Genomic DNA, 25384 nt, shown 5'->3' with positions numbered 1-25384 from the left:
AAGTTCAGAGATACCCAGAAGACACAGACTCAGGACTGGACTGATTTTGTTGATTGTGCAACTAAGGCTCTGGAGGGTTGGCTGAATGGCAGCAAAGTACATGACTTCACAGGATTGTATAATTTGATTATGAGGGAGCAGATCCTTAGTAATTGTCAGAACCAGCTCTTACACCAGCACCTGGTGGACTCAGATTTGACCTCTCCCCAAGAATTGGGAAAGAGGGCAGATAAGTGGGTCAGAACCAGGATTAGGCCTAAGAATCAGGACAATAACCAGAAGAAGGAGTCTACCAAGCCTCAAGATAAGGGTGGGGATAAAGGTAAAGAAAACACTTCCCCAGGGCCCCAAAACTCCAAGAAGGGGGGTGGGTCCCAAGACACTTCTTCAACAGAGAAAAAGCCTTATTGCCATGCCTGTAAACAGGTTGGGCATTACAAAACAGACAGCTGTTGTCCCAAAAATGGCAATAAAGAAAACATACCTCCAAAGCCAGCTCCAACACCTCCTGTTACTGTCAGCAGTAATCCCCCAGGAAGTGGGAGCACACCCAGGAATCTGGGTGGGTTTACTTTTGGAGCCCAAGGGGACCCTGGCCTATCCAGGTCTCCATCCCCAAATGATCTTGTCTATGAGACTGGCATGGGGTTTGCCAACTTCTCTGTTTGCCCAAATACCTTGAGCAAATATAGACAGGAACCCATCATCAATGGTTTGAAAGTTGAAGCTTTTAGAGACACAGGGGCTAGCATCACCATGGTGGCTGACTGTATAGTCCCCTCTAAGCAACTTTTACCAGGTGCCACATACCAGGTAACAAACATTGATGGCATCCAAACAAATCATCCCATGGCAGTAGTAAGCCTCAGCTGGGGAGGTGTCACTGGCCCAAAGAGAGTGGCAGTGTCACCAAACTTGCCTGTAGACTGTCTACTGGGTAATGATTTGGAAATCTCAGCCTGGGCTGAGGTTGAACAGGAAATCCATTCTAGAATGGTAAATTCCAATGGAAAGGTTAGTGGGGCTGTACTGGCTATAGCCCCAATCCAAGATGTCCTCCCTGAAAAGGTTGGTAGGGCTGAGCAACTCTCTGCCCCATCTTTAACAGAAGCTCTTCCAAAGCAGAATAGCAAAGCTGTTATGATAACAGCAGAAACCCAAACTGAGTCTCCTCCTGAAAAGGTTGGTGGGGCTGTGATGGCCACAGCCCAAACTCAAACAGATATGTGTGTTGTGAAGCCTGAAATGATGGATCACTCCACCCAAACTGAGAGCATGGAGGAGGAAGAGAAATCTCCCCCTCACCAGACAGTAGGACAGGATCAGCCTCCTCAGGGAACTGATCTTACCCCTGATGAAGGAACTGCCCCAGAGGTTGTTAGGCCTGGCCTGACAGAGCCTCTGATGGCAGTGGACCCTTCTCAGGTGGGATCCAGTCTGGAGCAGGTAACCTGCCCCTCTCTACCTTGCCTCAGTCAGCCCAGGGCTGCAGAGGACAAGAAGGACAGTGAGACCCAGAGGGCCCCCTGTCAAATAAAGCCCCCCCATCAACAGATTAGGGGCACCAAAACTAGTAGGCCTAGTAAGGTGAAAACTTTAAAAACTCCTGAGGGAGCCCCCTTAAAAACAGTTAGGGACCTCCCACAGATGGATTCTGTTGGGCACAGCCAAACCTGGGACCCAAAGGGCCCAAACCTGAACTGTCCCTCCAGCAAGCCAAACAGAGGGACCCAGCCTCCAGCTTTAGGTAGCCAGAGGTTGACCCTGAGAGCTCAGTGCAACTCAGTTGAAGAAAGAAAGGCACACATGGTGGAAGATAATTGGAGGAAGTTGAGCCCAAAAATAGTGGGGCCTCACTTCAATACTCCATATCCAAACCAGCCTTTAACTTTGCATAAACACACCCAAGGTAGTGATTCCCTATGGTGGAGACCCTCTAATACCCCTAGGGTGAGGGACTGCTTAGTGGACCATGAGACAGGGGGTACCCATGCTAGTGCAGGTACTTCCTTATATGGCCACTCAGGCAATATAGGCTTACCTGGCCAAGGATAGCCTTATCTCCTTTCGTTTGGGGGGGGGTTATGTAGGAAGGTGGCTACCTGACTATGGTTACCCCAGATTTTTTGCCCTGTGTTTAGCTGGTTTTCGACTTAGTTGGCCTGGTTCCCTGCTAATCAGGGCCCCAGGCTATCTGCTCTCTCTGTAAAATGGATTCCATGTACCCTAGGTGCATAACTAGATTGGCTTGGGTCACCTTATCAGCCCCTGTACAGTGCACTATAGGTGCCCAGGGCATAGGTGCATCCAAGGCCTACCAGGGGCTGCAGCATATCTTTTGCCACCCCTGGCTGGCTATCTAAATTGACACAACTGGCTGAACACTCAGCTGGGGCAAGTGGGTGTAATCACCCCTTGCTTAGATATAGTATACCTATATCTAAACCTATATCTGGACACATATATAACCTGTGAGCCACTCCTATGGAAGGCCTCATCAATCCTGGAGGCAGAGTGCGTGGTTTTATGTGAGATGGTGCTCTGGCATGAGCTGAGCCTGTCTGCAGCTGTCGGGAACAACTCCCTAAGCTGATCCGGGATAATGCCATACCATATACTCTTAAGCGCCTTATAATCCTCGCGGTTATATAGCAACTTTGGTTTGGCTTTATCAAAACATGTCGTGTAAGGTGTCATACGAATTGGAATACTACCCCCTCGCCAGTTCTGGCGACGGGGGTAGCATTCCACCCTTCTAGAGGGAGAAGACATGTTACTTTACTGAAACGCGGTTGATTTAAAATGAGCCTCAGATCCACAAAATGGATGCCCCTGCCACAGACACGGGTCTGGGCTCCTGCTGCTGACCGAAACCCAGCAGAGGAGGCCTGGACAAAGAGTTTCCTGTCACAGGGCGGTGTCAAACCACCCCAGACAGGAGATAGTGGATTGGAGTAGGGAGGTTTCAAAGAAACCAGACACTGCCTGGGGAGCACAAGGCTGCCCCTTGCAGGATCCGGCCAAACCGGTTCTGGGGCCTCCCAGCCCCTGTCCCAGCGCGGCCAGGATCAAAGGAGAGGGGTGTAACCACCCCCTTCCTGGGTCCCACCCATAGGAGGGGACCTAGCAGGATGTCCAACCCCCTAGATTCGAATAAGAGGGGGAGCAGTCCCAACGGACTTCAGATCATCCTGAAGAAACATAAGAAACGAAATCTGGACCCTTCGACTTTCTACACGACGTGAGAAGACTGAAGAATCTCCCTTGTGGTCAAGGAGTGACCACCCTGTGCAAACAGGCACCATCCAGCCCTCGACCCTTGCTTTGTTGCAGTTCCCGCCGGAACTCGAGCGACAGAGATCGACGAGATCAAGCTTGCCTGCCTTCTACCTGCCCGATCCACAGTCCCTGCAGAGCTGAGACCCGTGGAGGCGACCGGAAGCGTGGGGCACGCCATCTTGAAAAGGCCACGAGACGCTGACCGTGCAGCCCACGAGTGACCCTCGAAGCTGTACACCGGGGTTTGAGAAGCCCCAGCCCCGAGCTCCACTTGCACCAAAGCTCACCCCTCCACACTCGACGAGTGCTGCGTGGGGCCCTTCTACCTGTGTGTGCTCGACGCGTTGGCCCGGTCACTTGCCAGCTGGCTTGTGGCCCCTGTGCCGACGAAACTTGAAATCCGACTTGCTTTTCTGGTTGCTCCAGATCTGCACCAGCTCCTGTGAAAAGGAGCACCCACTCTGACCCTCCTGGTTCGAGTGATAAGCAATCTCCCGGTTCCGCGTGGATTGCTTTTGCCAAGTGCTGTTTGCTACAATCTTCAAGCCGACGGTGCTGACGGCGAGAGCCTACGTGGGACAGATCGTGACCTGCTCCTGGACGTCGCAGATGCCCCAGAGCCCACGTGACAGCGGAGAGAAGCCTATCGACAACCGCCTGATTGCGCCCGACATTGCCTGGTCCCGTCCTGGTTCCACCCTGGTCACTGCTGAGTGACCCAGACTCTGTCCCCTCTGCTTTCAGGTACTTTTCTACTTCGATCCACCCTTGGATCGCACCGGACACTTCTGCTTCACAGCGCCTGCAGCTGCAACAGCTCCAAGCACCAAGAACCTGCGTGACAGAACCCGACGCCACTTCGACCCTGTGCACCCACGGCCTGTGGGTGAGGTAACTTTGCAACGCCGGTGTCCCTACACTGGTACACACCTCTAGGGTCTGTGTCTAAAGTTTTGTGTTCCTAGGTTCAGCGGAAGTATCATTTAATTCACTTTAACTAACTTTTACGCACCATTGACATTACATTGGTGCGCGCCGCACTTTCCGTGCTGCACCCGTATCCTGTGGGCTACTCCCGACTTCTTCATTGCTTGTCCTGACTGCTCCCAGCGAATCTCTAGGCCCTAGGCCTAACCATTGTTCGATAAGTGTTACTTATACCATTTTTTTAGTATATGGTCTGAGTGGCCCCCCGCCCTCAGCCATAATTGTGCCAACTTTATATGTTTAACAGTGCTTTTGATTTAACGCTTGTGCCCCTTTCCTCATAAAGAGTACTGGGGAGTAATTTAGAAATAAATACATATATTTTTACAATATATACTTGTGTGGTGTCCTTTCATTTGATTACAGGATTGTATGTGGTAAAACAAGCTCGCTTAACACGACCTCTTAAGTTAAGCCTTTAAGGCTGCTTAGTCCATGCTACCACTAGGATAGCTTGTCTACAAGGTTGACTTACAACCTGACATCTTTGGGGTTTGTTTGGACTGATACCCAGTGGTTCCAGAATTGGAAACACTACATATCAGGCCAACTTCTCACACTCCTCCACTACATCATCATCTGGAAGATCCTCATTCTCAGGGGAGTTTATCCCTTCACCTGCACCTAAGGGAGCCTGACTCACCTTATCTAGGTCATCCTTTTCTAGGAGAGCTATTAGGGAAGGAATGGTAGGGCCTCTGCCCTTTTTTAGCCCCCTGGCTGTGCACAAGGCACTCAGGTCTTTGTGGCTAAGGTTGTCATATCTGGATGTTGTCCCTATAGGATCAACTTCTACAGGAGCAGAGCCTGAGGCTCTATCTGCATCAGACATGACTGCTAGTGAGGTGTAAGTGGTGCACTTACCTACACTAAGTGGTTTCCTACTGTACCTTGCTAGTGAGTTGTAGTCAGGGTGTGCTAATCCCTTTAATCTACAACTACTAAGTTCAGTAGAACTTAATATGCTAAGCTTTTTGATTTATATGTACCTAGAGGTACTTGATGTGATCTTTCAATTTGATAAAGATTGCAATGGTAAAACAAACAGCAAGCTCAAATCCGCACCGCTGCACACCAATGTGAGAAGTTGGCCTGATATGTAGTGTTTCCAATTCTGGAACCACTGGGTATCAGTCCAAACAAACCCCAAAGATGTCAGGTTGTAAGTCAACCTTGTAGACAAGCTATCCTAGTGGTAGCATGGACTAAGCAGCCTTAAAGGCTTAACTTAAGAGGTCGTGTTAAGCGAGCTTGTTTTACCACATACAATCCTGTAATCAAATGAAAGGACACCACACAAGTATATATTGTAAAAATATATGTATTGTGAGAAGTTGGCCTGATATGTAGTGTTTCCAATTCTGGAACCACTGGGTATCAGTCCAAACAAACCCCAAAGATGTCAGGTTGTAAGTCAACCTTGTAGACAAGCTATCCTAATGGTAGCATGGACTAAGCAGCCTTAAAGGCTTAACTTAAGAGGTCGTGTTAAGCGAGCTGTTTTACCACATACAATCCTGTAATCAAATGAAAGGACACCACACAAGTATATATTGTAAAAATATATGTATTTATTTCTAAATTACTCCCCAGTACTCTTTATGAGGAAAGGGGCACAAGCGTTAAATCAAAAGCACAGTAAAACATATAAAGTTGCACAGTTATGGATGAGGGCGGGTGGCCACTCAGACCATATATTAAAAAAGTGGTATAAGGAACACTTATCGAACAATGGTTAGGCCTAGGGCCTAGAGATTCGCTGGGAGCAGTCAGGACTAGCAATGATGAAGTCGGGAGTAGCCCACAGGAGACGGGTGCAGCACGGAAAGTGCGGCGCGCACCAATGTAAAGTCAATGGTGCGTAAAAGTTGGATAAAGTGAATTAAATGATACTTCCGCTGAACCTAGGAACACAAAACTTTAGACACAGACCCTAGAGGTGTGTACCAGTGTAAGGACACCGGCGTTGCAAAGTTACCTCACCCACAGGCCGTGGGTGCACAGGGTCGAAGTGGCGTCGGGTTCTGTCACGCAGGTTCTTGGTGCTTGAAGCTGTTGCAGCTGCAGGCGCTGTGAAGCAGAAGTGTCCGGTGGATCCAAGGGTGGATCTGAAGTGGTGAAGACCTGAAAGCAGAGGGGACAATGTTCAAAGTCACTGACCAGTGACCACCGTGGAACCAGATTGGAACCAGGCAAAGTCGGGTGCAAACAGGTGATCAGGGGTTGCTTCTCTCTGCAGCCACGTAGACACGAAGAGGTCAAGGACGTCCAGGAGTCGATCACGAGCTGTCCCTCGAAGGCTCTAGCTGATGGCGGTGTCGGCAACTCGATTGAAGCAAACAAGCCTTGGCTAATGCAAGCCACGGGGAAAGTGAAAAAGGCTTATTACTCGGACCAGCAAGGTCAGAGCGGGTACTCCTTTCTACAGGAGCGAGGGCAGGTCTGGAGCAACCAGACCCACAGTGTAAATCGTAGATTTCGTCGCCAAGATGGCCGCTGACCACGTGACAAGCGGACGGAATGGCGAGTCGAGTGGCACAAAACAAAAGGGCCCCACGCAAATCGTGGAGATGCTGGAGGGCTGATCTTTGGTGCAAATGCTGCTCGGTTATGGGGCTTTTCAAACCCCAAAGCACAGAGTCGAGGGTGCCTCGGGTGCTGCGCAGTCAGCGTCTCGGGGGTCTTTCAAGATGGCCGCTCCCACGTCTCTCGGTGCCTCCACGGGTCCCTTCTTTGCAGGGACTGTGGATCGGGCTGGAAGAAGTCTGGGAAGCTGTGTCTTGTCAGGCTCTGCACTCGGGCTCCGGCGGGAGGCGGCGGCAAAGCAGACGTCGAGGTGCTGGGTGGTGCCTGTGTTCACAGGGTGGCCCCTCCTAGGCCACAAGGGAGATGCTCTTCAGTCTTCTATCATCAGAATGTCGAAGTCCAGTCGTCTTCTTAGTTTAAAGTTGATTTCAGGATGATCTGAAGTCCGTTGGGACTGCTCCCCCTCTTATTCGAATCTAGGGGGTTGGACATCCTGCTAGGTCCCCTCCTATGGGTGGGACCCAGGAAGGGGGTGGTTACACCCCTCTCCTTTGATCCTGGCCGCGCTGGGACAGGGGCTGGGAGGCCCCAGAACCGGTTTGGCCGGATCCTGCAAGGGGCAGCCTTGTGCTCCCCAGGCAGTGTCTGGTTTCTTTGAAACCTCCCTACTCCAATCCACTATCTCCTGTCTGGGGTGGTTTGACCCCGCCCTGTGACAGGAAACTCTTTGTCCAGGCCTCCTCTGCCGGGTTTCGGTCAGCAGCAGGAGGCCAGACCCGTGTCTGTGGCAGGGGCATCCATTTTGTGGATCTGAGGCTCATTTTAAATCAACCGCGTTTCAGTAAAGTAACATGTCTTCTCCCTCTAGAAGGGTGGAATGCTATCCCCGTCGCCAGAACTGGCGAGGGGATAGTATTCCAATTCGTATGACACCTTACACGACATGTTTTGATAAAGCCAAACCAAAGTTGCTATATAACCGCGAGGATTATAATGCGCTTAAGAGTATATGGTATGGCATTATCCCGGATCAGCTTAGGGAGTTGTTCCCGACAGCTGCAGACAGGCTCAGCTCATGCCAGAGCACCATCTCACATAAAACCACGCACTCTGCCTCCAGGATTGATGAGGCCTTCCATAGGAGTGGCTCACAGGTTATATATGTGTCCAGATATAGGTTTAGATATAGGTATACTATATCTAAGCAAGGGGTGATTACACCCACTTGCCCCAGCTGAGTGATCAGCCAGTTGTGTCAATTTAGATAGCCAGCCAGGGGTGGCAAAAGATATGCTGCAGCCCCTGGTAGGCCTTGGATGCACCTATGCCCTGGGCACCTATAGTGCACTGTACAGGGGCTGATAAGGTGACCCAAGCCAATCTAGTTATGCACCTAGGGTACATGGAGTCCATTTTACAGAGAGAGCAGATAGCCTGGGGCCCTGATTAGCAGGGACCCAGGCCAACTAAGTCGAAAACCAGCTAAACACAGGGCAAAAAAATCTGGGGTAACCATAGTCAGGTAGCCACCTTCCTACATAACCCCCCCCCAAACGAAAGGAGATAAGGCTATCCTTGGCCAGGTAAGCCTTTATTGCCTGAGTGGCCATATAAGGAAGTACCTGCACTAGCATGGGTACCCCCTGTCTCATGGTCCACTAAGCAGTCCCTCACCCTAGGGGTATTAGAGGGTCTCCACCATAGGGAATCACTACCTTGGGTGTGTTTATGCAAAGTTAAAGGCTGGTTTGGATATGGAGTATTGAAGGGAGGCTCCACTATTTTTGGGCTCAACTTCCTCCAATTATCTTCCACCATATGTGCCTTTCTTTCTTCAACTGAGTTGCACTGAGCTCTCAGGGTCAACCTCTGGCTACCTAAAGCTGGAGGCTGGGTCCCTCTGTTTGGCTTGCTGGAGGGACAGTTCAGGTTTGGGCCCTTTGGGTCCCAGGTTTGGCTGTGCCCAACAGAATCCATCTGTGGGAGGTCCCTAACTATTTTTAAGGGGGCTCCCTCAGGAGTTTTTAAAGTTTTCACCTTACTAGGCCTACTAGTTTTGGTGCCCCTAATCTGTTGATGGGGGTGCTTTATTTGACAGGGGGCCCTCTGGGTCTCACTGTCCTTCTTGTCCTCTGCAGCCCTGGGCTGACTAAGGCAAGGTAGAGAGGGGCAGGTTACCTGCTCCAGACTGGATCCCACCTGAGAAGGGTCCACTGCCATCAGAGGCTCTGTCAGGCCAGGCCTAACAACCTCTGGGGCAGTTCCTTCATCAGGGGTAAGATCAGTTCCCTGAGGAGGCTGATCCTGTCCTACTGTCTGGTGAGGGGGAGATTTCTCTTCCTCCTCCATGCTCTCAGTTTGGGTGGAGTGATCCATCATTTCAGGCTTCACAACACACATATCTGTTTGAGTTTGGGCTGTGGCCATCACAGCCCCACCAACCTTTTCAGGAGGAGACTCAGTTTGGGTTTCTGCTGTTATCATAACAGCTTTGCTATTCTGTTTGGGAAGAGCTTCTGGTAAAGATGGGGCAGAGAGTTGCTCAGCCCTACCAACCTTTTCAGGGAGGACATCTTGGATTGGGGCCATAGCCAGTACAGCCCCACTAACCTTTCCATTGGAATTTACCATTCTAGAATGGATTTCCTGTTCAACCTCAGCCCAGGCTGAGATTTCCAAATCATTACCCAGTAGACAGTCTACAGGCAAGTTTGGTGACACTGCCACTCTCTTTGGGCCAATGACACCTCCCCAGCTGAGACTTACTACTGCCATGGGATGATTGGTTTGGATGCCATCAATGTTTGTTACCTGGTATGTGGCACCTGGTAAAAGTTGCTTAGAGGGGACTATACAGTCAGCCACCATGGTGATGCTAGCCCCTGTGTCTCTAAAAGCTTCAACTTTCAAACCATTGATGATGGGTTCCTGTCTATATTTGCTCAAGGTATTTGGGCAAACAGAGAAGTTGGCAAACCCCATGCCAGTCTCGTAGACAAGATCATTTGGGGATGGAGACCTGGATAGGCCAGGGTCCCCTTGGGCTCCAAAAGTAAACCCACCCAGATTCCTGGGTGTGCTCCCACTTCCTGGGGGATTACTGCTGACAGTAACAGGAGGTGTTGGAGCTGGCTTTGGAGGTATGTTTTCTTTATTGCCATTCTTGGGACAACAGCTGTCTGTTTTGTAATGCCCAACCTGTTTACAGGCATGGCAATAAGGCTTTTTCTCTGTTGAAGAAGTGTCTTGGGACCCACCCCCCTTCTTGGAGTTTTGGGGCCCTGGGGAAGTGTTTTCTTTACTTTTATCCCCACCCTTATCTTGAGGCTTGGTAGACTCCTTCTTCTGGTTATTGTCCTGATTCTTAGGCCTAATCCTGGTTCTGACCCACTTATCTGCCCTCTTTCCCAATTCTTGGGGAGAGGTCAAATCTGAGTCCACCAGGTGCTGGTGTAAGAGCTGGTTCTGACAATTACTAAGGATCTGCTCCCTCATAATCAAATTATACAATCCTGTGAAGTCATGTACTTTGCTGCCATTCAGCCAACCCTCCAGAGCCTTAGTTGCACAATCAACAAAATCAGTCCAGTCCTGAGTCTGTGTCTTCTGGGTATCTCTGAACTTTAACCTGTACTGTTCAGTGGTTAAGCCAAACCCATCTATCAGAACACTCTTCAGGACTTTGTAATTGCTGGCATCCTCATGTCTGACAGTGAGGAGCCTATCCCTCCCTTTCTCTGAAAAGGAGTACCATAAGATTGCTGCCCACTGTTCCTCAGGAACCTGCTGTACCATGCAGGCTCTCTCCAGAGCAGTCATCCATTTGTGGATGTCATCCCCTTCCTGATAGGGGGGCACAATCTTTGTCAGGTTTCTACTATCATAGGACCTGGGTTTCTCTTTAGGAATTTTGCTGCCACCAGTGGCATCTAAGCCACTTATTTTTTTCTCCCTTGCCAAGGTAAGTTTAGCTTGTTCCAAGGTAAGCTTAGCTTGAGCCAGGGCTACCTCTTCCCTCTCTATCTGGAGTTGGACAGCCCTCATTCTGGCCCTATGCTCTTTTCTCTGGGAGGAAGTCATTCCTCTTTGAGATTCTCTTGAGGCACTAGAAAGGTGAGAGTCCCCTGATAGAGATCTCTCCCTTCTATTACCTGGGAGAATTAGGTTATGAGATCTGGGGTGGTGCTGGCCCCCCCCATTCCCATGTAGGTCCAAGTTGGCCTGGTTAAGGCTGGCAACCTGTACCTGGTTTCCCCTCTGATCCTGATCTTCAGGCTCTTCTAAATCAGAGCCTTCCTCTTCCTCTTCCTCCTCTACTACATCATCATCTGGAAGACCCTCATTCTCAGGGGAGTTTATCCCTTCACCTGATTCTAAGGGAGCCTGACTCACCTTATCTAGGTCATCCTTTTCTAGGAGAGCTATTAGGGAAGGAATGGTAGGGCCTCTGCCCTTTTTTAGCCCCCTGGCTGTGCACAAGGCACTCAGGTCTTTGTGGCTAAGGTTGTCATATCTGGATGTTGTCCCTATAGGATCAACTTCTACAGGAGCAGAGCCTGAGGCTCTACCTGTATCAGACATGACTGCTAGTGAGGTGTAAGTGGTGCACTTACCTACACTAAGTGGTTTCCTACTGTACCTTGCTAGTGAGTTGTAGTCAGGGTGTGCTACTCCCTTTAATCTACAACTACTAAGTTCAGTAGAACTTAATATGCTAAGCTTTTGATTTATATGTACCTAGAGGTACTTGATGTGATCTTTCAATTTGATAAAGATTGCAATGGTAAAACAAACAGCAAGCTCAAATCCGCACCGCTGCACACCAATGTGAGAAGTTGGCCTGATATGTAGTGTTTCCAATTCTGGAACCACTGGGTATCAGTCCAAACAAACCCCAAAGATGTCAGGTTGTAAGTCAACCTTGTAGACAAGCTATCCTAATGGTAGCATGGACTAAGCAGCCTTAAAGGCTTAACTTAAGAGGTCGTGTTAAGCGAGCTGTTTTACCACATACAATCCTGTAATCAAATGAAAGGACACCACACAAGTATATATTGTAAAAATATATGTATTTATTTCTAAATTACTCCCCAGTACTCTTTATGAGGAAAGGGGCACAAGCGTTAAATCAAAAGCACAGTAAAACATATAAAGTTGCACAGTTATGGATGAGGGCGGGTGGCCACTCAGACCATATATTAAAAAAGTGGTATAAGGAACACTTATCGAACAATGGTTAGGCCTAGGGCCTAGAGATTCGCTGGGAGCAGTCAGGACTAGCAATGATGAAGTCGGGAGTAGCCCACAGGAGACGGGTGCAGCACGGAAAGTGCGGCGCGCACCAATGTAAAGTCAATGGTGCGTAAAAGTTGGATAAAGTGAATTAAATGATACTTCCGCTGAACCTAGGAACACAAAACTTTAGACACAGACCCTAGAGGTGTGTACCAGTGTAAGGACACCGGCGTTGCAAAGTTACCTCACCCACAGGCCGTGGGTGCACAGGGTCGAAGTGGCGTCGGGTTCTGTCACGCAGGTTCTTGGTGCTTGAAGCTGTTGCAGCTGCAGGCGCTGTGAAGCAGAAGTGTCCGGTGGATCCAAGGGTGGATCTGAAGTGGTGAAGACCTGAAAGCAGAGGGGACAATGTTCAAAGTCACTGACCAGTGACCACCGTGGAACCAGATTGGAACCAGGCAAAGTCGGGTGCAAACAGGTGATCAGGGGTTGCTTCTCTCTGCAGCCACGTAGACACGAAGAGGTCAAGGACGTCCAGGAGTCGATCACGAGCTGTCCCTCGAAGGCTCTAGCTGATGGCGGTGTCGGCAACTCGATTGAAGCAAACAAGCCTTGGCTAATGCAAGCCACGGGGAAAGTGAAAAAGGCTTATTACTCGGACCAGCAAGGTCAGAGCGGGTACTCCTTTCTACAGGAGCGAGGGCAGGTCTGGAGCAACCAGACCCACAGTGTAAATCGTAGATTTCGTCGCCAAGATGGCCGCTGACCACGTGACAAGCGGACGGAATGGCGAGTCGAGTGGCACAAAACAAAAGGGCCCCACGCAAATCGTGGAGATGCTGGAGGGCTGATCTTTGGTGCAAATGCTGCTCGGTTATGGGGCTTTTCAAACCCCAAAGCACAGAGTCGAGGGTGCCTCGGGTGCTGCGCAGTCAGCGTCTCGGGGGTCTTTCAAGATGGCCGCTCCCACGTCTCTCGGTGCCTCCACGGGTCCCTTCTTTGCAGGGACTGTGGATCGGGCTGGAAGAAGTCTGGGAAGCTGTGTCTTGTCAGGCTCTGCACTCGGGCTCCGGCGGGAGGCGGCGGCAAAGCAGACGTCGAGGTGCTGGGTGGTGCCTGTGTTCACAGGGTGGCCCCTCCTAGGCCACAAGGGAGATGCTCTTCAGTCTTCTATCATCAGAATGTCGAAGTCCAGTCGTCTTCTTAGTTTAAAGTTGATTTCAGGATGATCTGAAGTCCGTTGGGACTGCTCCCCCTCTTATTCGAATCTAGGGGGTTGGACATCCTGCTAGGTCCCCTCCTATGGGTGGGACCCAGGAAGGGGGTGGTTACACCCCTCTCCTTTGATCCTGGCCGCGCTGGGACAGGGGCTGGGAGGCCCCAGAACCGGTTTGGCCGGATCCTGCAAGGGGCAGCCTTGTGCTCCCCAGGCAGTGTCTGGTTTCTTTGAAACCTCCCTACTCCAATCCACTATCTCCTGTCTGGGGTGGTTTGACCCCGCCCTGTGACAGGAAACTCTTTGTCCAGGCCTCCTCTGCCGGGTTTCGGTCAGCAGCAGGAGGCCAGACCCGTGTCTGTGGCAGGGGCATCCATTTTGTGGATCTGAGGCTCATTTTAAATCAACCGCGTTTCAGTAAAGTAACATGTCTTCTCCCTCTAGAAGGGTGGAATGCTATCCCCGTCGCCAGAACTGGCGAGGGGATAGTATTCCAATTCGTATGACACCTTACACGACATGTTTTGATAAAGCCAAACCAAAGTTGCTATATAACCGCGAGGATTATAATGCGCTTAAGAGTATATGGTATGGCATTATCCCGGATCAGCTTAGGGAGTTGTTCCCGACAGCTGCAGACAGGCTCAGCTCATGCCAGAGCACCATCTCACATAAAACCACGCACTCTGCCTCCAGGATTGATGAGGCCTTCCATAGGAGTGGCTCACAGGTTATATATGTGTCCAGATATAGGTTTAGATATAGGTATACTATATCTAAGCAAGGGGTGATTACACCCACTTGCCCCAGCTGAGTGATCAGCCAGTTGTGTCAATTTAGATAGCCAGCCAGGGGTGGCAAAAGATATGCTGCAGCCCCTGGTAGGCCTTGGATGCACCTATGCCCTGGGCACCTATAGTGCACTGTACAGGGGCTGATAAGGTGACCCAAGCCAATCTAGTTATGCACCTAGGGTACATGGAGTCCATTTTACAGAGAGAGCAGATAGCCTGGGGCCCTGATTAGCAGGGACCCAGGCCAACTAAGTCGAAAACCAGCTAAACACAGGGCAAAAAAATCTGGGGTAACCATAGTCAGGTAGCCACCTTCCTACATGTATTTATTTCTAAATTACTCCCCAGTACTCTTTATGAGGAAAGGGGCACAAGCGTTAAATCAAAAGCACTGTTAAACATATAAAGTTGGCACAATTATGGCTGAGGGCGGGGGGGCCACTCAGACCATATACTAAAAAAATGGTATAAGTAACACTTATCGAACAATGGTTAGGCCTAGGGCCTAGAGATTCGCTGGGAGCAGTCAGGACAAGCAATGAAGAAGTCGGGAGTAGCCCACAGGAGACGGGTGCAGCACGGAAAGTGCGGCGCGCACCAATGTAAAGTCAATGGTGCGTAAAAGTTAGTTAAAGTGAATTAAATGATACTTCCGCTGAACCTAGGAACACAAAACTTCAGACACAGACCCTAGAGGTGTGTACCAATGTAAGGACACCGGCGTTGCAAAGTTACCTCACCCACAGGCCGTGGGTGCACAGGGTCGAAGTGGCGTCGGGTTCTGTCACGCAGGTTCTTGGTGCTTGGAGCTGTTGTAGCTGCAGGCGCTGTGAAGCAGAAGTGTCCGGTGCGATCCAAGGGTGGATCGAAGTAGAAAAGTACCTGAAAGCAGAGGGGACAGAGTCTGGGTCACTCAGCAGTGACCAGGGTGGAACCAGGACGGAACCAGGCAATGTCGGGCGCAATCAGGCGGTTGTCGATAGGCTTCTCTCCGCTGTCACGTGGGCTCTGGGGCATCTGCGACGTCCAGGAGCAGGTCACGATCTGTCCCACGTAGGCTCTCGCCGTCAGCACCGTCGGCTTCAAGATTGTAGCAAACAGCACTTGGCAAAAGCAATCCACGCAGAACCGGGAGATTGCTTATCACTCGAACCAGGAGGGTCAGAGTGGGTGCTCCTTTTCACAGGAGCTGGTGCAGATCTGGAGCAACCAGAAAAGCAAGTCGGATTTTAAGTTTCGTCGGCACAGGGGCCACAAGCCAGCTGGCAAGTGACCGGGCCAACGCGTCGAGCACACACAGGCAGAAGGGCCCCACGCAGCACTCGTCGAGTGTGGAGGGGTGAGCTTTGGTGCAAGTGGAGCTCGGGGCTGGGGCTTCTCAAACCCCGGTGTACAGCTTCGAGGGTCACTCGTGGGCTGCACGGTCAGCGTCTCGTGGCCTTTTCAAGATGGCGTGCCCCACGCTTCCGGTCGCCTCCACGGGTCTCAGCTCTGCAGGGACTGTGGATCGGGCAGGTAGAAGGCAGGCAAGCTTGATCTCGTCGATCTCTGTCGCTCGAGTTCCGGCGGGAACTGCAACAAAGCAAGGGTCGAGGGCTGGATGGTGCCTGTTTGCACAGGGTGGTCACTCCTTGACCACAAGGGAGATTCTTCAGTCTTCTCACGTCGTGTAGAAAGTCGAAGGGTCCAGATTTCGTTTCTTATGTTTCTTCAGGATGATCTGAAGTCCGTTGGGACTGCTCCCCCTCTTATTCGAATCTAGGGGGTTGGACATCCTGCTAGGTCCCCTCCTATGGGTGGGACCCAGGAAGGGGGTGGTTACACCCCTCTCCTTTGATCCTGGCCGCGCTGGGACAGGGGCTGGGAGGCCCCAGAACCGGTTTGGCCGGATCCTGCAAGGGGCAGCCTTGTGCTCCCCAGGCAGTGTCTGGTTTCTTTGAAACCTCCCTACTCCAATCCACTATCTCCTGTCTGGGGTGGTTTGACACCGCCCTGTGACAGGAAACTCTTTGTCCAGGCCTCCTCTGCTGGGTTTCGGTCAGCAGCAGGAGGCCAGACCCGTGTCTGTGGCAGGGGCATCCATTTTGTGGATCTGAGGCTCATTTTAAATCAACCGCGTTTCAGTAAAGTAACATGTCTTCTCCCTCTAGAAGGGTGGAATGCTACCCCCGTCGCCAGAACTGGCGAGGGGGTAGTATTCCAATTCGTATGACACCTTACACGACATGTTTTGATAAAGCCAAACCAAAGTTGCTATATAACCGCAAGGATTATAAGGCGCTTAAGAGTATATGGTATGGCGTTATCCCGGATCAGCTTAGGGAGTTGTTCCCGACAGCTGCAGACAGGCTCAGCTCATGCCAGAGCTCCATCTCACATAAAACCACGCACTCTGCCTCCAGGATTGATGAGGCCTTCCATAGGAGTGGCTCACAGGTTATATATGTGTCCAGATATAGGGTTAGATATAGGTATACTATATCTAAGCAAGGGGTGATTACACCCACTTGCCCCAGCTGAGTGATCAGCCAGTTGTGTCAATTTAAGAACCAGCCAGGGGTGGCAAAAGCTATGCTTCAGCCCCTGGTAGGCCTTGGTGGCACCTATGCCCTGAGCACCTATAGTGCATGGTACAGGGGCTGACAAGGAGTCCATTTCCAATTGTGGTATGTACCTATAGCACATGTATTATAAATTTAGAGAGAGAACAGCAGGCTGGGGGTCTGATTAGCAGGCCCACAGCCTCAGTAAGTCGAAAACCAGTGAAGCAAAAAGCAAAAATTGGGGTGACCATAGGATAGCAGACCCTACTCTCCTACAGCAACTTTATATGTTTTACTGTGCTTTTGATTTAACGCTTGTGCCCCTTTCCTCATAAAGAGTACTGGGGAGTAATTTAGAAATAAATACATATATTTTTACAATATATACTTGTGTGGTGTCCTTTCATTTGATTACAGGATTGTATGTGGTAAAACAGCTCGCTTAACACGACCTCTTAAGTTAAGCCTTTAAGGCTGCTTAGTCCATGCTACCACTAGGATAGCTTGTCTACAAGGTTGACTTACAACCTGACATCTTTGGGGTTTGTTTGGACTGATACCCAGTGGTTACAGAATTGGAAACACTACATATCAGGCCAACTTCTCACATCATGTGTGGCATATATGTCATATGTCATACGTGTCATATGTGTCATAAGTGTCATATATGTCATATGTGTCATATATGTCATATGTGTCATATATGTCATATGTGTCATATGTCTCATATATATCATATGTCTCATATATGTCATATTTGTCATATGTCATATGTGTCATATATCTCATATGTGTCATATGTGTTATATGTGTCATATATGTCATATGTCATATGTGTCATGTATGTCTTATGTGTCATATGTGTCATATATGTCATATGTGTCATGTGTCATATGTCATATGTGTCATGTATGTCTTATGTGTCATACATGTCATATGTGTCATATATGTCATGTGTCATATATGTCATGTGTGTCATATATGTCATATGTGTGATATATGTCATATGTGCCATATATGTCATGTGTCATATATGTCATATGTGTCATATATGTCATATGTCATATATGTCATATGCCATATGTGTCATATGTGTCATATGTGTCATATCTCATATGTGTCGTATGTGTCATAAATGTCATATGTGTCATACATGTCATATATGTCATATATGTCATATGTCATATTTGTCATATGTCATGTGTCTCATATATGTCATATATGTCATATGTGTCATATGTCATATGTGTCATATGTCATGTGTCTCATATATGTCATATGTGTCATATATGTCACATGTCATATGTGTCATATATGTCTTATGTGTCATATGTGTCATATATGTCATATGTGTCATGTGTCATATGTCATGTGTGTCATATATGTCATATGTTATATGTCATATGTGTCATATGTGTCATAAGTGTCATATATGTCATATATGTAATATGTCATATGTGTGATATATGTCATATGTGCCATATATGTCATATGTGTCATACATGTCATATGTGTCATATATGTCATGTGTCATATATGTCATGTGTGTCATATATGTCATATGTGTGATATATGTCATATGTGCCATATATGTCATGTGTCATATATGTCATATGTGTCATATATGTCATATGTCATATATGTCATATGCCATATGTGTCATATGTGTCATATGTGTCATATCTCATATGTGTCGTATGTGTCATAAATGTCATATGTGTCATATATGTCATATATGTCATATATGTCATATGTCATATTTGTCATATGTCATGTGTCTCATATATGTCATATATGTCATATGTGTCATATGTCATATGTGTCATATGTCATGTGTCTCATATATGTCATATGTGTCATATATGTCATATGTCATATGTGTCATATATGTCTTATGTGTCATATGTGTCATATATGTCTTATGTGTCATATGTGTCATATATATCATATGTGTCATGTGTCATATGTCATGTGTGTCATATATGTCATATGTTATATGTCATATGTGTCATATGTGTCATAAGTGTCATATATGTCATATATGTCATGTGCCATATAGGTCATTTGTGTCATATGTCATGTAGGAAGGTGGCTACCTGACTATGGTTACCCCAGATTTTTTGCCTTGTGTTTATCTGGTTTTCGACTTAGTTGGCCTGGTTCCCTGCTAATCAGGGCCCCAGGCTATCTGCTCTCTCTGTAAAATGGATTCCATGTACCCTAGGTGCATAACTAGATTGGCTTGGGTCACCTTATCAGCCCCTGTACAGAGCACTATAGGTGCCCAGGGCATAGGTGCATCCAAGGCCTACCAGGGGCTGCAGCATATCTTTTGCCACCCCTGGCGGGCTATCTAAAATTGACACAACTGGCTGATCACTCAGCTGGGGCAAGTGGGTGTAATCACCCCTTGCTTAGATATAGTATACCTATATCTAAACCTATATCTGGACACATATATAACCTGTGAGCCACTCCTATGGAAGGCCTCATCAATCCTGGAGGCAGAGTGCGTGGTTTTATGTGAGATGGAGCTCTGGCATGAGCTGAGCCTGTCTGCAGCTGTCGGGAACAACTCCCTAAGCTGATCCAGGATAATGCCATACCATATACTCTTAAGCGCCTTATAATCCTCGCGGTTATATAGCAACTTTGGTTTGGCTTTATCAAAACATGTCGTGTAAGGTGTCATACGAATTGGAATACTACCCCCTCGCCAGTTCTGGCGACGGGGGTAGCATTCCACCCTTCTAGAGGGAGAAGACATGTTACTTTACTGAAACGCGGTTGATTTAAAATGAGCCTCAGATCCACAAAATGGATGCCCCTGCCACAGACACGGGTCTGGCCTCCTGCTGCTGACCGAAACCCGGCAGAGGAGGCCTGGACAAAGAGTTTCCTGTCACAGGGCGGTGTCAAACCACCCCAGACAGGAGATAGTGGATTGGAGTAGGGAGGTTTCAAAGAAACCAGACACTGCCTGGGGAGCACAAGGCTGCCCCTTGCAGGATCCGGCCAAACCGGTTCTGGGGCCTCCCAGCCCCTGTCCCAGCGCGGCCAGGATCAAAGGAGAGGGGTGTAACCACCCCCTTCGTGGGTCGCACCCAGTTCCCGCCGGAACTCGAGCGACAGAGATCGACGAGATCAAGCTTGCCTGCCTTCTACCTGCCCGATCCACAGTCCCTGCAGAGCTGAGACCCGTGGAGGCGACCGGAAGCGTGGGGCACGCCATCTTGAAAAGGCCACGAGACGCTGACCGTGCAGCCCACGAGTGACCCTCGAAGCTGTACACCGGGGTTTGAGAAGCCCCAGCCCCGAGCTCCACTTGCACCAAAGCTCACCCCTCCACACTCGACGAGTGCTGCGTGGGGCCCTTCTGCTTGTGTGCGCTCGACGCGTTGGCCCGGTCACTTGCCAGCTGGCTTGTGGCCCCTGTGCCGACGAAACTTGAAATACGACTTGCTTTTCTGGTTGCTCCAGATCTGCACCAGCTCCTGTGAAAAGGAGCACCCACTCTGACCCTCCTGGTTCGAGTGATAAGCAATCTCCCGGTTCTGCGTGGATTGCTTTTGCCAAGTGCTGTTTGCTGCAATCTTGAAGCCGACGGTGCTGACGGCGAGAGCCTACGTGGGACAGATCGTGACCTGCTCCTGGACGTCACAGATGCCCCAGAGCCCACGTGACAGCGGAGAGAAGCCTATCGACAACCGCCTGATTGCGCCCGACATTGCCTGGTTCCGTCCTGGTTCCACCCTGGTCACTGCTGAGTGACCCAGACTCTGTCCCCTCTGCTTTCAGGTACTTTTCTACTTCGACCCACCCTTGGATCGCACCGGACACTTCTGCTTCACAGCTCCAAGCACCAAGAACCTGCGTGACAGAACCCGACGCCACTTCGACCCTGTGCACCCACGGCCTGTGGGTGAGGTAACTTTGCAACGCCGGTGTTCTTACACTGGTACACACCTCTAGGGTCTGTGTCTAAAGTTTTGTGTTCCTAGGTTCAGCGGAAGTATCATTTAATTCACTTTATCCAACTTTTACGCACCATTGACTTTGCATTGGTGCGCGCCGCACTTTCCGTGCTGCACCCGTCTCCTGTGGGCTACTCCCGACTTCATCATTGCTAGTCCTGACTGCTCCCAGCGAATCTCTAGGCCCTAGGCCTAACCATTGTTCGATAAGAGTTCCTTATACCATTTTTTTAGTATATGGTTTGAGTGGCCACCCGCCCTCATCCATAATTGTGCAACTTTATATGTTTTACTGTGCTTTTGATTTAACGCTTGTGCCCCTTTCCTCATAAAGAGTACTGGGGAGTAATTTAGAAATAAATACATATATTTTTACAATATATACTTGTGTGGTGTCCTTTCATTTGATTACAGGATTGTATGTGGTAAAACAGCTCGCTTAACACGACCTCTTAAGTTAAGCCTTTAAGGCTGCTTAGTCCATGCTACCACTAGGATAGCTTGTCTACAAGGTTGACTTACAACCTGACATCTTTGGGGTTTGTTTGGACTAATACCCAGTGGTTCCAGAATTGGAAACACTACATATCAGGCCAACTTCTCACATTGGTGTGCAGCGGTGCGGATTTGAGCTTGCTGTTTGTTTTACCATTGCAATCTTTATCAAATTGAAAGATCACATCAAGTACCTCTAGGTACATATAAATCAAAAGCTTAGCATATTAAGTTCTACTGAACTTAGTAGTTGTAGATTAAAGGGATTAGCACACCCTGACTACAACTCACTAGCAAGGTACAGTAGGAAAACACTCAGTGTAGGTAAGTGCATCACTTACACCTCACTAGCAGTCATGTCTGATACAGGTAGAGCCTCAGGCTCTGCTCCTGTAATAGTTGATCCTATAGGGACAACATCCAGATATGACAACCTTAGCCACAAAGACCTGAGTGCCTTGTGCACAGCCAGGGGGCTAAAAAAGGGCAGAGGCCCTACCATTCCTTCCCTAGTAGCTCTCCTAGAAAAGGATGACCTAGATGAGGTGAGTCAGGCTCCCTTAGAATCAGGTGAAGGGATACACTCCCCTGAGAATGAGGATCTTCCTGAAGATGAAGTAGAGGAGGAGGAAGAAGAGGAAGAGGAAGGCTCTGATTTAGAAGAGCCTGAAGATCAGGATCAGAGGGGAAACCAGGTACAGGTTGCCAGGCTTAACCAGGCCAACTTGGACCTACATGAGAATGGAGAGGGCCAGCACCACTCCAGATCTCATAACCAAATTCTCCCAGGTAACAGGAGGGTGAGATCTCCATCAGGGGACTCTCATCTTTCTAGTGCCTCAAGAGAATCTCAAAGAGGGATGACTCCCTCCCAGAGAAAAGAGCATAGGGCCAGAATGAGGGCTGTCCAACTCCAGATAGAGAGGGAGGAGGTAGCTCTGGCTCAAGCTAAACTTACCTTGGCTCAAGCTAAACTTACCTTGGCAAGGGAACAGAAATTAAGTGGCTTAGATGCCACTGGTGGCAGAAAAATTCCTAAAGAGAAACCCAGGTCCTATGATAGTAGAAACCTGACAAATATTGTGCCCCCCTATCAGGAAGGGGATGACATCCACAAATGGATGACTGCTCTGGAGAGAGCCTGCATGGTACAGCAGGTTCCTGAGGAACAGTGGGCAGCAATCTTATGGTACTCCTTTTCAGAGAAAGGGAGAGATAGGCTCCTCACTGTCAGACATGAGGATGCCAGCAATTACAAAGTCCTGAAGAGTGTCCTAATAGATGGGTTTGGCTTAACCACTGAACAGTACAGGTTAAAGTTCAGAGACACCCAGAAGACACAGACTCAGGACTGGACTGATTTTGTTGATTGTGCAACTAAGGCTCTGGAGGGTTGGCTAAATGGCAGCAAAGTACATGACTTCAAAGGATTGTATAATTTGATTATGAGGGAGCAGATCCTAAGTAATTGTCAGAACCAGCTCTTACACCAGCACCTGGTGGACTCAGATTTGACCTCTCCCCAAGAATTGGGAAAGAGGGCAGATAAATGGGTCATGTAGGAGAGTAGGGTCTGCTATCCTATGGTCACCCCAATTTTTGCTTTTTGCTTCACTGGTTTTCGACTTACTGAGGCTGTGGGCCTGCTAATCAGACCCCCAGCCTGCTGTTCTCTCTCTAAATTTATAATACATGTGTAGGAAGGTGGCTACCTGACTATGGTTACCCCAGATTTTTTGCCTTGTGTTTAGCTGGTTTTCGACTTAGTTGGCCTGGTTCCCTGCTAATCAGGGCCCCAGGCTATCTGCTCTCTCTGTAAAATGGATTCCATGTACCCTAGGTGCATAACTAGATTGGCTTGGGTCACCTTATCAGCCCCTGTACAGAGCACTATAGGTGCCCAGGGTGTGAGAAGTTGGCCTGATATGTAGTGTTTCCAATTCTGGAACCACTGGGTATCAGTCCAAACAAACCCCAAAGATGTCAGGTTGTAAGTCAACCTTGTAGACAAGCTATCCTAGTGGTAGCATGGACTAAGCAGCCTTAAAGGCTTAACTTAAGAGGTCATGTTAAGCGAGCTGTTTTACCACATACAATCCTGTAATCAAATGAAAGGACACCACACAAGTATATATTGTAAAAATATATGTATTTATTTCTAAATTACTCCCCAGTACTCTTTATGAGGAAAGGGGCACAAGCGTTAAATCAAAAGCACTGTTAAACATATAAAGTTGGCACAATTATGGCTGAGGGCGGGGGGCCACTCAGACCATATACTAAAAAAATGGTATAAGGAACACTTATCGAACAATGGTTAGGCCTAGGGCCTAGAGATTCGCTGGGAGCAGTCAGGACAAGCAATGAAGAAGTCGGGAGTAGCCCACAGGAGACGGGTGCAGCACGGAAAGTGCGGCGCGCACCAATGTAAAGTCAATGGTGCGTAAAAGTTAGTTAAAGTGAATTAAATGATACTTCCGCTGAACCTAGGAACACAAAACTTTAGACACAGACCCTAGAGGTGTGTACCAGTGTAAGGACACCGGCGTTGCAAAGTTACCTCACCCACAGGCCGTGGGTGCACAGGGTCGAAGTGGCGTCGGGTTCTGTCACGCAGGTTCTTGGTGCTTGGAGCTGTTGCAGCTGCAGGCGCTGTGAAGCAGAAGTGTCCGGTGCGATCCGAGGGTGGATCGAAGTAGAAAAGTACCTGAAAGCAGAGGGGACAGAGTCTGGGTCACTCAGCAGTGACCAGGGTGGAACCAGGACGGAACCAGGCAATGTCGGGCGCAATCAGGCGGTTGTCGATAGGCTTCTCTCCGCTGTCACGTGGGCTCTGGGGCATCTGCGACGTCCAGGAGCAGGTCACGATCTGTCCCACGTAGGCTCTCGCCGTCAGCACCGTCGGCTTCAAGATTGCAGCAAACAGCACTTGGCAAAAGCAATCCACGCGGAACCGGGAGATTGCTTATCACTCGAACCAGGAGGGTCAGAGTGGGTGCTCCTTTTCACAGGAGCTGGTGCAGATCTGGAGCAACCAGAAAAGCAAGTCGTATTTCAAGTTTCGTCGGCACAGGGGCCACAAGCCAGCTGGCAAGTGACCGGGCCAACGCGTCGAGCGCACACAAGCAGAAGGGCCCCACGCAGCACTCGTCGAGTGTGGAGGGGTGAGCTTTGGTGCAAGTGGAGCTCGGGGCTGGGGCTTCTCAAACCCCGGTGCACAGCTTCGAGGGTCACTCGTGGGCTGCACGGTCAGCGTCTCGTGGCCTTTTCAAGATGGCGTGCCCCACGCTTCCGGTCGCCTCCACGGGTCTCAGCTCTGCAGGGACTGTGGATCGGGCAGGTAGAAGGCAGGCAAGCTTGATCTCGTCGATCTCTGTCGCTCGAGTTCCGGTGGGAACTGCAACAAAGCAAGGGTCGAGGGCTGGATGGTGCCTGTTTGCACAGGGTGGTCACTCCTTGACCACAAGGGAGATTCTTCAGTCTTCTCACGTCGTGTAGAAAGTCGAAGGGTCCAGATTTCGTTTCTTATGTTTCTTCAGGATGATCTGAAGTCCGTTGGGACTGCTCCCCCTCTTATTCGAATCTAGGGGGTTGGACATCCTGCTAGGTCCCCTCCTATGGGTGGGACCCAGGAAGGGGGTGGTTACACCCCTCTCCTTTGATCCTGGCCGCGCTGGGACAGGGGCTGGGAGGCCCCAGAACCGGTTTGGCCGGATCCTGCAAGGGGCAGCCTTGTGCTCCCCAGGCAGTGTCTGGTTTCTTTGAAACCTCCCTACTCCAATCCACTATCTCCTGTCTGGGGTGGTTTGACACCGCCCTGTGACAGGAAACTCTTTGTCCAGGCCTCCTCTGCCGGGTTTCGGTCAGCAGCAGGAGGCCAGACCCGTGTCTGTGGCAGGGGCATCCATTTTGTGGATCTGAGGCTCATTTTAAATCAACCGCGTTTCAGTAAAGTAACATGTCTTCTCCCTCTAGAAGGGTGGAATGCTACCCCCGTCGCCAGAACTGGCGAGGGGGTAGTATTCCAATTCGTATGACACCTTACACGACATGTTTTGATAAAGCCAAACCAAAGTTGCTATATAACCGCGAGGATTATAAGGCGCTTAAGAGTATATGGTATGGCATTATCCCGGATCAGCTTAGGGAGTTGTTCCCGACAGCTGCAGACAGGCTCAGCTCATGCCAGAGCTCCATCTCACATAAAACCACGCACTCTGCCTCCAGGATTGATGAGGCCTTCCATAGGAGTGGCTCACAGGTTATATATGTGTCCAGATATAGGGTTAGATATAGGTATACTATATCTAAGCAAGGGGTGATTACACCCACTTG

Source organism: Lissotriton vulgaris, chromosome 2_2 (assembly GCF_964263255.1).
Source record: "Lissotriton vulgaris chromosome 2_2, aLisVul1.2, whole genome shotgun sequence".
NCBI classification, from domain to species: Eukaryota; Metazoa; Chordata; class Amphibia; order Caudata; family Salamandridae; genus Lissotriton; species Lissotriton vulgaris.
The sequence above is the reverse complement of the archived record's forward strand: the minus strand, read 5'-3'. Positions refer to the sequence as shown.